The sequence below is a fragment of the Rhynchophorus ferrugineus genome, unplaced genomic scaffold, assembly GCF_030347505.1.
Source record: "Rhynchophorus ferrugineus isolate W39M unplaced genomic scaffold, kcgeb_rfMv2 rfM6, whole genome shotgun sequence".
NCBI lineage: Eukaryota > Metazoa > Arthropoda > Insecta > Coleoptera > Curculionidae > Rhynchophorus > Rhynchophorus ferrugineus.
In genome coordinates this window covers 32,042,308-32,054,947 of record NW_027472585.1, presented here as the reverse complement: position 1 = coordinate 32,054,947, position 12,640 = coordinate 32,042,308, and the positions used below count along the sequence as shown (strand labels likewise).

The window sequence follows — 12,640 nt, the reverse complement described above, 5'->3', positions numbered from 1 at the left end:
ACACCTCCAACTCAGACTGTTTGAAACTATACTCGCCTTCCTTCGCGTTACATGTGAATGATGTTTATTAATGATGCACCGTGCATTATGGTCTTGCGAAAATATGTGCATCAACTGCACTTTTTAATATCTAAAACAAAAATTCAGCACTGTTGTACAGTTCGCCCTTTGTTAATATATAAATTAACATAGTTGAAGGACAAATAAAAGTATAGGTTATATCGCTCGACCAATACGACCCTGGCTACGTACGTTCGAGAAAACAGAGCTACGTGATAAGCCTGAATGGTGTAACGAGTGAGATATGTAGGTAAAAGAGTTTGCTTTGTTCTATGATGGATTTCGGATTAACTTATTTCATATAACAACTTAAAAGTTTTTTTTGTGTTTTAAACCCTACACATTTCATCAGTAGTTTTCCGGGGACATCATACGCCTGTTCGTTTTTGATTTATTGAACTAGCCCGCATCAAATTGGTTATCAAGAGAAATTGTATTGCCAATCGTTTCGCAGTTACTCGAAGCATTCCTTGTTATAGTAAAGTGGAGTTCGGACAAAAGTATCACAATAGCTGCAAAGTCACAAAAAGTGGATTGAAGGTGCTCAAAGATCCCTAGATATAAACTATTCCAATTAAGAAACATTTAAGCTTTCAAAAATACCCCTAGTTCCTGAAATCCCAAAACATGTATCACAGTTCAAGGTTTAAGGCCACCAAGGCGGACTAATACAATTTGGAGAGAAGCTTGGAATTTAGGGTTAATGGCGGATTTCAGTAGCTTATTATTGATATTTGAAATCACCAAATCTTGAGTTTTATTCACCGTAGAAACAGTGCTCTCTGGAAAATTATTAAAAGAAAACTGGCGGATGAAGATACTGGCCATACTAAAAAATATTTTATTTCAACTATATGCTATTCAGTATATCCATTTAGTCTTTAGGAAAGTGCCACACGACTAATGCAGCCTAGGCACGGACTATGTATTAGAGAAAATGGAGCCATGTGTTATAAAGACTGAATTGTATAACGAATGTGACGTCTAGAGATAAGAGTTTGGTTTGTTTTGGGACGGATTGGGCCCTCAGTAGCCACCTCTTTCCAAAGAAATTGGAAAATTAAAAGTTGTTTATGTTTTAAACTCTTCACATTTCCTATCTTATATAGGATTTTTAAACAAAATAAAGAGACTTTAACACAAATATAATTACAAGATGGTCTGATTCAATTTAACATTAATTACGCCATGTCTTGTAAGCCATTCAAGATGTACTTCTTAAATTAAAGGATGTGACACCTTCGCGCTGTATAACTCTCACTCAGAAAATTATAATAATAGAAATTAAAAAATGAAGGTTTACTGCTGATATCTCACAAATTATAACATTCCTATTTTGATACCGCTAACAGACTGTAATTGTGAAATCAATAAAACTAGGTTTAACTTCTGTAACCAACTAAATTATGAATAAATATCATGATACCTATTTCGCCTACACAAAAAAGAGCAGAAAAATTAGAGCTATGTAAAAAAATTCTGAGATATAACATAAATACTATAAAATACATGGTTTTTCAATATGGGCGCGTCATATTGGCAGTCTAATGCCAAATTTTTTTTTGTTTTCTGAAGTTCCAGGTCTATAATATCCTTAAGCTCAATATAACCCAAACCTTCATAAAAATGTCAATGATAGTTAAATTAGTAGGTGGGGAGCCGCGGTAGACATTTGCACAATATTAGATACCCTACATTGCAGCATACATAGGCCTTTCAAATGAGAATTGTTAATTTCTCACACACATCCAGTTCCATCCTGTTCATCCTGTCACATCACATCAATATCGATTCAACCTTATTGAAAAATCTGTCAGAGTAATATAAAAGTCAATTCATAAATATTCATATCAGCATGTTTAATGGTAGATAAAATAAACTGAATGAATTAGATTAACTCAAAAATATAAGGAAGGCCTAAAAAGCTAGAGGAGTAATCATTACAGTAATCATTCATGGAAAACGATAGAAAAGTCCTTTAATAGTGGTTACTTACTGTACATAACAGGTTATTTGAAATGTCCCCGGCCTGACACATAGATGGCGCTACTAGAATTAAATCCATATGTTTTTTGTTAGCACTCAATTATCACGCAACCGTCAAAAGATGCGTGTATAAATTTGACAGGACGTGTATAAAAAGGAATTTCGCGTGTTGATAAAATATTACTTTTTGAGGATAAAAAATACAGTTGAAGGAAAACCTTGGATGCCCAGTTTCCAAATACTACCTCAGAAAAATCAACCATCAAGGATTGGTATGCTGAGTTTAGACGTGGTGAAATGAGCACCGAAGACGGTGAACGCAGTGGACGCTCAAAATAGGTTGTTACCGACGGAAACATTTAAAAAATCCACAAAAAGATTTTGAACTGCCGTAAATTTAAATTGAATGAAATAGCAGACACTCTAAAGATATCAACTGAATGTGTACATCATATAATTCACGAATATTTGGGTATGAGAAAGTTCTGTGAAGACGAGAGTTGATGATTCGGAGCAGTGTTTGAAGATTATCAATCAAAACAAACCCGAGTTTTTGCGTCGATATGTGACAATGGATGAAACATGGCTCCATCATTTCACTCCAAAGTGAACACGACGAATCTGCTCCAAAGCGTGGGAAAACGCAACAGTCGGTTGGTAAGGTTATGGCGTCTGTATTTTGGGATGCGCATGGAATAATTTTTAAGTCAGTGAAAATGATGGCAAAAATCCATCCACCGTATTCTCCAGATCTGGCCGGAGCGACTAATTTGTGTTCTCAGATCTGAAAAGAATGCTCGCTAGAAAGAAATTTTCGTCGAATGAATAGGTGGTCGCCGAAACTGAGGCCTATTTTGAAGCAAATGATAAGTCGTACTACAAAAATGGTATAGAAAAGTTGAAGGGTCGCTATAAGCAATATATCACCCTTGAAGGGAATGATGTTGAATAAAAAAAACTAATTTTGCCAAAAAAATTGTTTTACTATGGTAGGCCGGGGACTTTTCAATTGACCTGTTATTAAATCCTAATTAAAAGTTCATTAATTACGGGGGCCAGCTACATTTATTTAGTATAGAAATGCCGATACAAGTGTTTATTTTAAATATGCTCAAGGCAATCGCCGTTCATAAAATATACAATGAGCGATTAGTATTTCTCCTTTAGTTTAAAAGTATTCAACCAGCTGTCCTCAAGAATGTTATCATTCCTTTTTCTGTATCCCGTAATCAACTTACGGAAATCTTCTTCCTATCCAAAAAAGTACCGACAACCTCACGAAGATGGAAAGTAAAATATGTTTAATCATTTTTGAAACAATAATCTCATTTGCATCAATCTACATTAGAATTGCTTGTAATGCTAACGTTTGAATTCACTATTTCATTATTGTTAGGAAACGTGAAGAGTCTTAGTGAGAATTGTTTATTATTTATTTTTCTTTGTTTTAAAATCGCAAAATTTTTCCTAATTAATGAATTAAATTAAAATATATTTGATTCTATAGAATATACTGTACAGTACATATTTGTTGATATACGCACTTCTTCTTGCCTGACTGTAACAACGTTAAATCTCCTCGTTCTAAACGCATCATTATTGGCTCGTTAGTATAAACCTTAACTGTACATTACCTCATGAAAAATTCAAATAGTGTTAATTTACATAAAATATAAATCCAACTCTAACGGCTGGCATGTGAAAATACCCGACAGGACATATCAAACAGTCATCGAGTTGTTACACGAGACTGTATGACATGTTACACTACCTTGTTGAAACCACATGTCATCCACATCAATATTATCCAAGTAAAGATTAATAAATTCGGTTGTCATATAGATTCAGTAGCGATCATTGGTTGAACTCATTGTTGAAAAAATTATTCACAATACAAGTTAGTTTCAACAACAATTGAGTAATTTCGACAATTAACAGTCATATTGATATCAAGAATTTATTTAAATTAATATATTCGCTTAGGACTTTAAATGCCAGATCCTGTTTCAATTAAGTAAACATGGAGACGCTGACTTTTAGTGAGTATACGCTGGCTCTTGAATTTTGCAATTCTTGTCCAAGGCGGCGATTTAATCCTGAACTTTCACCCAAGTGCTTAGGGTGAGGGGCTTTTGCCCTCTGTGGCCGCCAATTATTTAATATTTATTAAAGGATGTTTTGTTGAATAGCCAACATTTTACTACCCAATTGGCAGTAAATTCAAATCTTGGGTAAATTCTGAAAAATCCTTTATATACTTGCTGGATTCCAAGATTATATAAATACCGTAAATGCAGAGAAACTTTTTGTATACTGTAGTTTTTATTGTAAATAACTGACTACAATATTACTTTTCAAGTTACTGCACATCGCTATCTTTTTTTCTAGATACTTCTACTTATTTTTCTGGAAGCTTTATATATACCACTCAAAAACTACTCTAGATTTGTGCTCTGTATAATGACCTTGCCATATTGCCATCTTGGTGCCATTCGAACATCCTCATAAAAAGGAGCTTTCTTTATTTATTGTATTGAACATTAATCAGCGTAACTTTCAAACAAATTCGATGACTTTTCACTACACTTTTCTTTAAATTAAATAGAAAAACTAAAACTTGCCTCAAATATAGTTTCGCTGGCTCTTAATGTGACAATATTAAAGTATATTCTTAACACTCTAGCAAAATGACAACTAACATAAATGTTCGCTCGTCATTTATTTTACATACCAAAACTTTATCAAAATTTAAGAAACGTAACAATCAATAAAGATAACAGGATTTTATTATCAGTTGCTTTTTATGAACTTGATTTACTATAACAATTTCAGAACAGTTTCTAGCTATAGTCTTATATAAACACTATATAAATTGGCATCTGCAATTAAAAATCATAAAATCTATTATTATTCTTTGTTTATAAGATGTTGATTTTATTTGACCCAACAAAACCGAGTTTATTTTTTATAAATTCAATCAATTCAATACTAAATAAAACTCTCAAATGTTATATAATAAAAAATGTAATGAAACTACTTCATGTCATAAACTAAACACAGTTATTATTAGCTGTATTAAATATCAAAACAAGAACTCTAAATAATATTCGTATTAATACCCCAGTAGAGCAGAAATTAAACAAATAATTAATGAAATAAAATGCTAATAAAACATGCTTTAACTTTTAGAAGCCCATTAATTATGCACGAATATTGAGAAACATTTCATCGATGCCAGCCAGTCGGAAATATTGCGGATATTTCAAAACTAACTGAGGGCAGGGTCTAAATACTCCGTGCTATGTCAGGAATTCTGGAGAATCCCAATTTTCTCATCCATTTAAGGAGAATTTCCAAAGAGTTTTACGTTACGTTTAATACATTCGTTATATACTATATAAATATTACATAAATAATATTAAAACAATTCAATAACTATAAAAATACTTAAAATCATCTATATTTAAATCAGATTATCACTGGGAGAGAATATATTATTTTCCATAATTTGCGTTATTTCTGTTATTGTATCAATTTAATAAGATAAGAAAGGCCCTTACAGCTCAATAAATTCAATCACAAATGGCAGGTATTGTCACCAGTTCAAAAAATTATCTAAATCAAAGGGAATTAAGTTATCACTAAAATTAGGTATACCTCTATCTATAAGTTTCATGAACGATGAATAAAAAATGAAATTTCATGAAAAAGGATCGCATACGTATTAACAGAGACATTGACAGGCATTTTTTGATGAATGACCAACTACTTCAACGACAAACAAAAAAGGGATTTACGGAAGGGAAGGGAGGACAAGAGCCTCTAATCCGAAATATCATTAGGAACTAGAGATGACAATATTTAAAACTGATTTGTTTTATGAAATTTTATTTTATACAATACAAACTAATCCCTAATGCCTAATATGCCCCAGAATTAAGCATTCTTGATGTTATTAACGACATAATTTTAAGTCGAAAATCCATTCCAGTCATATTTTGTTAAAGTGTGCTTATTATTATGCAATAACAATAATATCCTGCGTCATATAATCCTGGCACGATATTATCTCCATTAATTGAGTTGAAAAACTTGCTAACTGCTAAAAATATTATATAAAGTGATCAATAAAATAAAAAAATATATTGCTATAGGTTTACTCGTATGTATAAAAAAATCGTATTTCACGTGCTACAAACCAGCAAAAGATTTTTTTCAATTAAAGATCTCAGTATATACAATATTTACAATTTCAAAATTTTATAGTGTTCTTATAAATTTTTCCGACAAAAAAGCTATTATATCTGTTAATTTCTTTACACCATTTTATTCACGAAAACAAGTTCAATTTATGCTAACAATACGCTGATAATAACTGATAATTCAAACTATACTAAATCCTAAGCAGACGAAACACGATATTAAAATAATAATAATTTAACTTAGCAAAAACATAATTACGTACTTCACCATACAACCATGACTTAGCACTATTATTTGCTTCTAAATATTTAATAATATTAGTATAATATCATCATATATCACATAATTATATCAATAATCTTGATATATTGTTGTTGTTGTTGTATATATGTAAGTTGTAGCTGCATCCATGTCGATAATTTCAAGATTGCCAGCCTTTCTATAAATATTCTTATTAATTTTATCACAGAAAAACAACTATAGTATAAGTCTCAGTTATCAGATGAAAAGTTAGATCGTTTAACCTCAAAACAAGTGTATAAAACTAAAATTTAAAGTTATGGAAACAAACAAGGAAATATATTTATGTCATCCAGTCAGAGTCAGCGTACAATTACCAACAAAATCCGAAGTAACTAAAGTTACAAATTATGAAAACAAGGGGTGGTGTGAAACGAGTTCGTATTCAGAAATCGGCCAGGACAGTCTCAACGTTTATAAGATGGAAAATATATTTCATTCGTGAATTATTTCAAAAATGATGAAAAAATAAATTCAAATTATTTTTTGGGCTAATTGGATGTAAATATTCCTAAAAATACACCTGGTTTACAGAGGAAAAATATAATTTTCACAAAATATAATGTTCACACAGCTCAAAAATCACTGCTAAAATGAGTAAATAAAAGAACGGATTGTTTTAGTATCCAATTTATTTACCCGATTTAAGTCCCTCTGATTTTAATTAGTGTTTTCATCAAAAATTATTTTCCATAAAGATAATAGGAAAATTGTATTGAAGAATATTTTTTTATAGATCTAAATCTGTTCATTGCATTAGAAAATCCTAGTGTATATACTATGTTATACAACCTAGATTTAACATGATCGCAGCACTATATATTTTTCAGTATTTAAATATACTAACTAAATAATTTTTCATATTTTATTAATATTAACAAAATGAAGTCTGTCTGGTTATTAACTTCAAAACATCTCAATAAAACTAGACTATAAATATATGGAAACAAATAAGGAAATATGGATATTTCTCAATGATTACATTTATCAAAATTATGTTTAGTTAGTAAACACATTCAATTATTACTGCAACCCTCAAAGAAAGAAACAGCTAGTGGTCAACAGTATTCAATATCAAACAAATCAAGTTTGAAGAAGTCAGTCTAACAATCTTTTACTTCTTAATAAACCCAGAATGTAGAACAGGAGAAAAAACTTTATAAGGACAAGTTCTAATTTTATGTCACACCATTATTAGTGAAACAACAATATTTTATTTCTAAATAAACCTGAAATTTATAATAGGAGAAAGAATTTAAGAAGGATAAGCTGACATTTAACAACCTCAAACTATTATTTGCTGTAACGTACAGATATATTTCAACTCAATATTAGTCATCACAATTATTAAAGCATATTTAATAAAAGCATTCAAAAATTATTAAAAGTTTCAAAAAAAAACACGTCCAACGATATTCAACAATATCAAAGAAAAACAGAAAGTTCCAAGAAGCAACGTTTCAAATGCTTAATGCTTACTAAATGCTTAATAAATCCAGACTGTAAAACTAGAGAAAGAACTTCTTAAGGGAAAGTTCAAATTTTACGTCACACTATTATTTATTCTAGCATACACATATTAATAATAATAACCAGTCACCTCTATTAAACGTTCAATAAATACATTCAATTATTATAGATAGCATTAGAGAAAAAACAAATTGAATTCTTAATAGACCCAGAGTGTAAAATAAGATAAAAACTTAATAATGACAATCTCAAATTTAAAAACCTCACACCATTAGTTGATCTGGCACCCACATATATTTCTACAGAATCCACCTCCATTGTTCGTTTCATAAATACATTCAATTGTCATCGAAAACTTCTAAGAAAAAAAAACAAAACAAATTGCATCCAACAATATCAAGCAAAAACAACAAGTTCGAAGATCTAGAAGTAAAATTACTTAATAAGCCCAGACTTCAGAACAACAAAAGGAACTTAGCAATGACAAGATCAACTTTCAACCTCACACCGTTATTTCGCTCATGTACACACGTACATATATATTTCAACTCAACGCAATTATTAGAGTATATTTAATAAATGCATTCAAAAATTATTAAAAGTTTCAAAAAAAAAACAAATTACATACAACAATATCAAACAAATACGAATTCGAAAGAGTTCCTAAACAACCTGTAATTTCTTAATACCACCAGTTGCACCAGTTCAAATTTTACTTCAAACTATTATTTGTTCTAGCATACACATATAGTTCTACCCAACCACCTCAATTGTACATTTAATAAATACAATCATTATTGGAAACATCAAAGGAATTACAACCATCAATGTCAATCAAAAACAACGATTTTGAAAGAGTCATTAAAAAAATCTTTTACTTCTTAATAAACCCGGACTTACGAAGAACTTAAGAAGAACTCTAAATTTAACAACCTCTCACTATTATTTGCTCTAACATACAAACATATCTCAACTCAATAATCAATAATAAAAGTATGTTTCATAGATGCGTTCAATTATTATTGAAAATTCTAAAGAAAAAACAAATTACGTTCAACGATATTCAATAATATCAAACAAAAACAACGAGTTACAGTTTTACATCTAAATCAACCTCGGACCCTTCTTTGCTGTAACAAACACAACTCAAAAATAACAAACAATTAAAGTATGTTTAATAAATATCTTTAATAAATACATTCAATAATCATTGAAGACTTTCAACGAGTCCAACGAGTTCGAAAGAGTTAGTATATCCACCTTTTAATTCTTAATAAATAAACGACTGTAGAACTAGAGAAAGAAATAATGAAATGTATATGTTACGTGAAAGTCAAGGCTCAGTACGCAAATGCCACAACGAAAAGCTCAAAGAAAAAGGTATAAAATTATAGATTGTCTTTCCCAAAGAGAAATCAATCCGCCTGAAACCTTTAGTTTAATAAACAGCATATTGATTTACCGAAATAGTATCGTAACTAAATTGTGTTCGATATGTAACGGGGGGATATTATTTCAAAGCACGAAACGTTTGTATAATTAACCGGCCTGGTTGAATACGTTTTTAAAACATTGCCGGTGGACATGTAAGGCAAATTTCCAATCGTACAACTCGGAAACGTAAACGGTTATACAATTTTATGTGACACGAACGACGTGTGTTTACCCCGGGTGGCGGGGGGTGGTCTATATTTTATTCAAACTACCCAAGCGAGCTAAAACAGTCGACAACAAAGAGCGGAGCACAAGTAGCCAGCTACCAGCTACGAACATCAATCATGCATTTAATATGTTGGAAATTGTATACCTATGTTTCCGTGTAAAAGCACATGTTTATGGTGCGGGAGGAATCCCGGGAGGGATTTTCGAAATGATACTTTCCCGTCTGCACCGTGCGCTATTTGCTTTTGTCCGTTTCTGTCTCGTTCTGCTGCTGGCCCTTGTGAGTCGTGGTTTCTCCGCGAACACGGACACGTGGAACCCGTCTATTCCGTATCTCAGATGTTCAGGAAATATTTTGTCGGACGGTCGGGAGAGGCGCGCGCAGAATTCGTTCCTCCCACCTCGAGTCAGCTTTTTGGAATAAAGCCACGTGCTTTCCGTTGGGTTTTGCTTTTTTGATCGTCTACGGGGTGTTTGGCGTCACCTCTGCGATTCAGTTCGATTTCCTTCATTTTTGCTTAATTACAATTAACTTTCTATTGTTTATATATAACCAAATATTTTTAACAAAAGTAGTAGTTAAATATATATTTTAAATTCTTCTTTTACCAAGAAGGGTTTATCTGGACTGGACCTACAGTTTAACGTGGGCTCCGAACCACGATCCTCGGCATTAAGCCTACCATCTGGCGAGTGACCATCCCAGAAGACATCCGGTCTTACCCAGCTTAGTTACTGCCGTGACTGGGATCATTTTCGTTGTCAAATTTTGCACTCTTGCCAAGGACAATCACAAATGTTAAACAATCACAAACATAAATTTACGACTCATAAACAATCACAGACATAAATTACGAATGTCCCATCAGAAATCGAACCCGCGACTATCGCAACAGTAGGAGGACAGTCCTACCACCCTTACCACACCTACCAAGTCGGCCTAAAATAATATTTTGAATAGATAAACAGATTTAGGTAGGTTTTAAGCCAAATTGTGTGTATATAGTTGAATATAAAATCTGTGTAGTAGATAGGTTAAATAAGGTTTTTGTTTATTTTTATTTAGTTATTACAACGAATATTATGTCCCTTTTTCTTATTAAAACTTTTCGATTATTATTTAATTTTTAGTGAGTTCCTTATATAATTTTTGAAGTTGGTTCATTTTTTTTGTTAAAAATATTTTATTTTTCTCTTTTTAATGTTAGATATTTACTCAATAAATTACGAAGTTATTTTATTAAGTATTACAGGGTAGGCCAAGTACAGGTGCAGCCCGTATGAAGAAAAATAGGAAAAAGAAGCAATTATTGAACAGAACTAAGCAAATCTTCTGACAAAACTAGAACAACAACAAAAAGTCATTGCCCTCGCTAAGAATCCAACCCGTAACCTCGACGTGTGATCTAAACGCTCTACCACTACACCATACACCACCAATTTCGATGGCTTCTCGTATGATATGCTTAATCCTTAAAAATAAAACTGATCGATTTTTACACTGATCGATTTTGGATCTTCTCTTTTAAGCTCTTTTAAGATCTCTTCGCGATATATCATTTATATTATTATAATTATTATTGCTACTCTTTATAATAAAAGCTAACGCTGAGCTGCGAAAGAAATGATGTAGCGATTATAAAACCTGAACACTTGATGATTGGAAGAATATGGCATGGTTATTATTTACATTGTTTATTGCTTCCTACAGTCAAGCACAGGGGAAGTCCCGTTATGATTTAGGTGGAAATATCGTGGTATTCAACTAGCCTTCTCATTCACATAATCGGATGAATTACTACAAATGATTATTTCGACATCCTCAATTTGCCTAGAGGTACAGCCAAAAAAAATCAGTCTTGGCTTAAGGAACATCAGATGGCTATCACAACCCCCAGATCTCATCATAATTGAACCATTATGGGTAGTTCTAGAGCAGAGAATGAGAAGCGAATTTCAAACTCCAACATCATTGAAGCAATTAGAGAATGTTTCAACAGAACAAACAGCATTGCTTTGGAAACCATTCAGACTCTCTACGAATATATTCGAATAATTGCAGCTGTTTTAAAAGCAAATGGTGGTTCAATGCCTTATTAATAAAATAACAATGCGTATAAGTTATATTTTCATATTATTATGACCATCCATGTATATATTAATGTTATAATTTCAACATATATAATTTATAAAATCAACTTCTTACAGTTATCAGCGTATCAGTGTATAAAAATTGGCATTAAATATGTGCTTTACAGGTGTATAAAACGTCAATTAACCATAATAAAGCCATTTAAAGTTTTTAATAGTGTAACAGGTTATTAAAATTTCATATAAAACTCAGAAAACCCGCTACTGAAACTTATATTTTATTTTAAAAAGGTATACGGCAATGAATTTTTATCATTCGCTAGGTTGTTTCAGTGCTTTAAAAGTTTAAAAGATGACCGAGAAGACTTTCGAGATAACGCACGTACGTGTTGGCCTTCCACATCAAAAACGAATAAGAATATTTAAACGCTAATATAATTTGTGTTGTATTGCTGTCCTTTCATAAATATTTGCATTTTATGCATTGCATCTATCATCCAGCAATCATTTTACCGTCATAATTAACAAACATGTGTGTATAACTTGATATTATGTCAATTAGGCACACCGGTTTTCAATTAAACAGTTATAACAATAAACACAAAATAATTTTCTATGAGCCAACGCTAAAATTCCATTTTGACCTTCTGGAATTTCCATTTTGAAAGCACAATAATCTTTGATTGAGTTAACAACCAGTACCTTTATATCTAGAACTGTTACCTTTCAAATGAATTACAGTATGGCTTCCTCGAATATGTAATATTAGGGATGGCACTATAAAGCTACCTATGAAAAACCAAAATTACTTTTGCCCGCATTCATAAAGTTTAGTGTGAATTTCGTTCCACTTTCATCCTTATTTACT

General features: G+C 31.6%; 1 protein-coding gene across 7 annotated transcripts in view; it reads right to left on the bottom strand.

Moving 5' to 3' along the window:
• The window catches only part of SLO2 (slowpoke 2), a 168,907-nt gene that overhangs the window by 120,647 nt on the left and 35,620 nt on the right, over positions 1–12,640 (bottom strand). For 6 of the 7 annotated variants that reach the window (XM_076407003.1, XM_076407005.1, XM_076407002.1 and 3 more), the window contains exon 1: positions 9,827–10,012. The exons of the other annotated variant lie outside the window; for it this stretch is intronic. The gene's annotated coding sequence lies outside the window, so the exon portion shown is untranslated. Of the gene's footprint in view, positions 1–9,826; positions 10,013–12,640 lie in introns of those variants that run through there. 7 annotated transcript variants of the gene reach the window in all.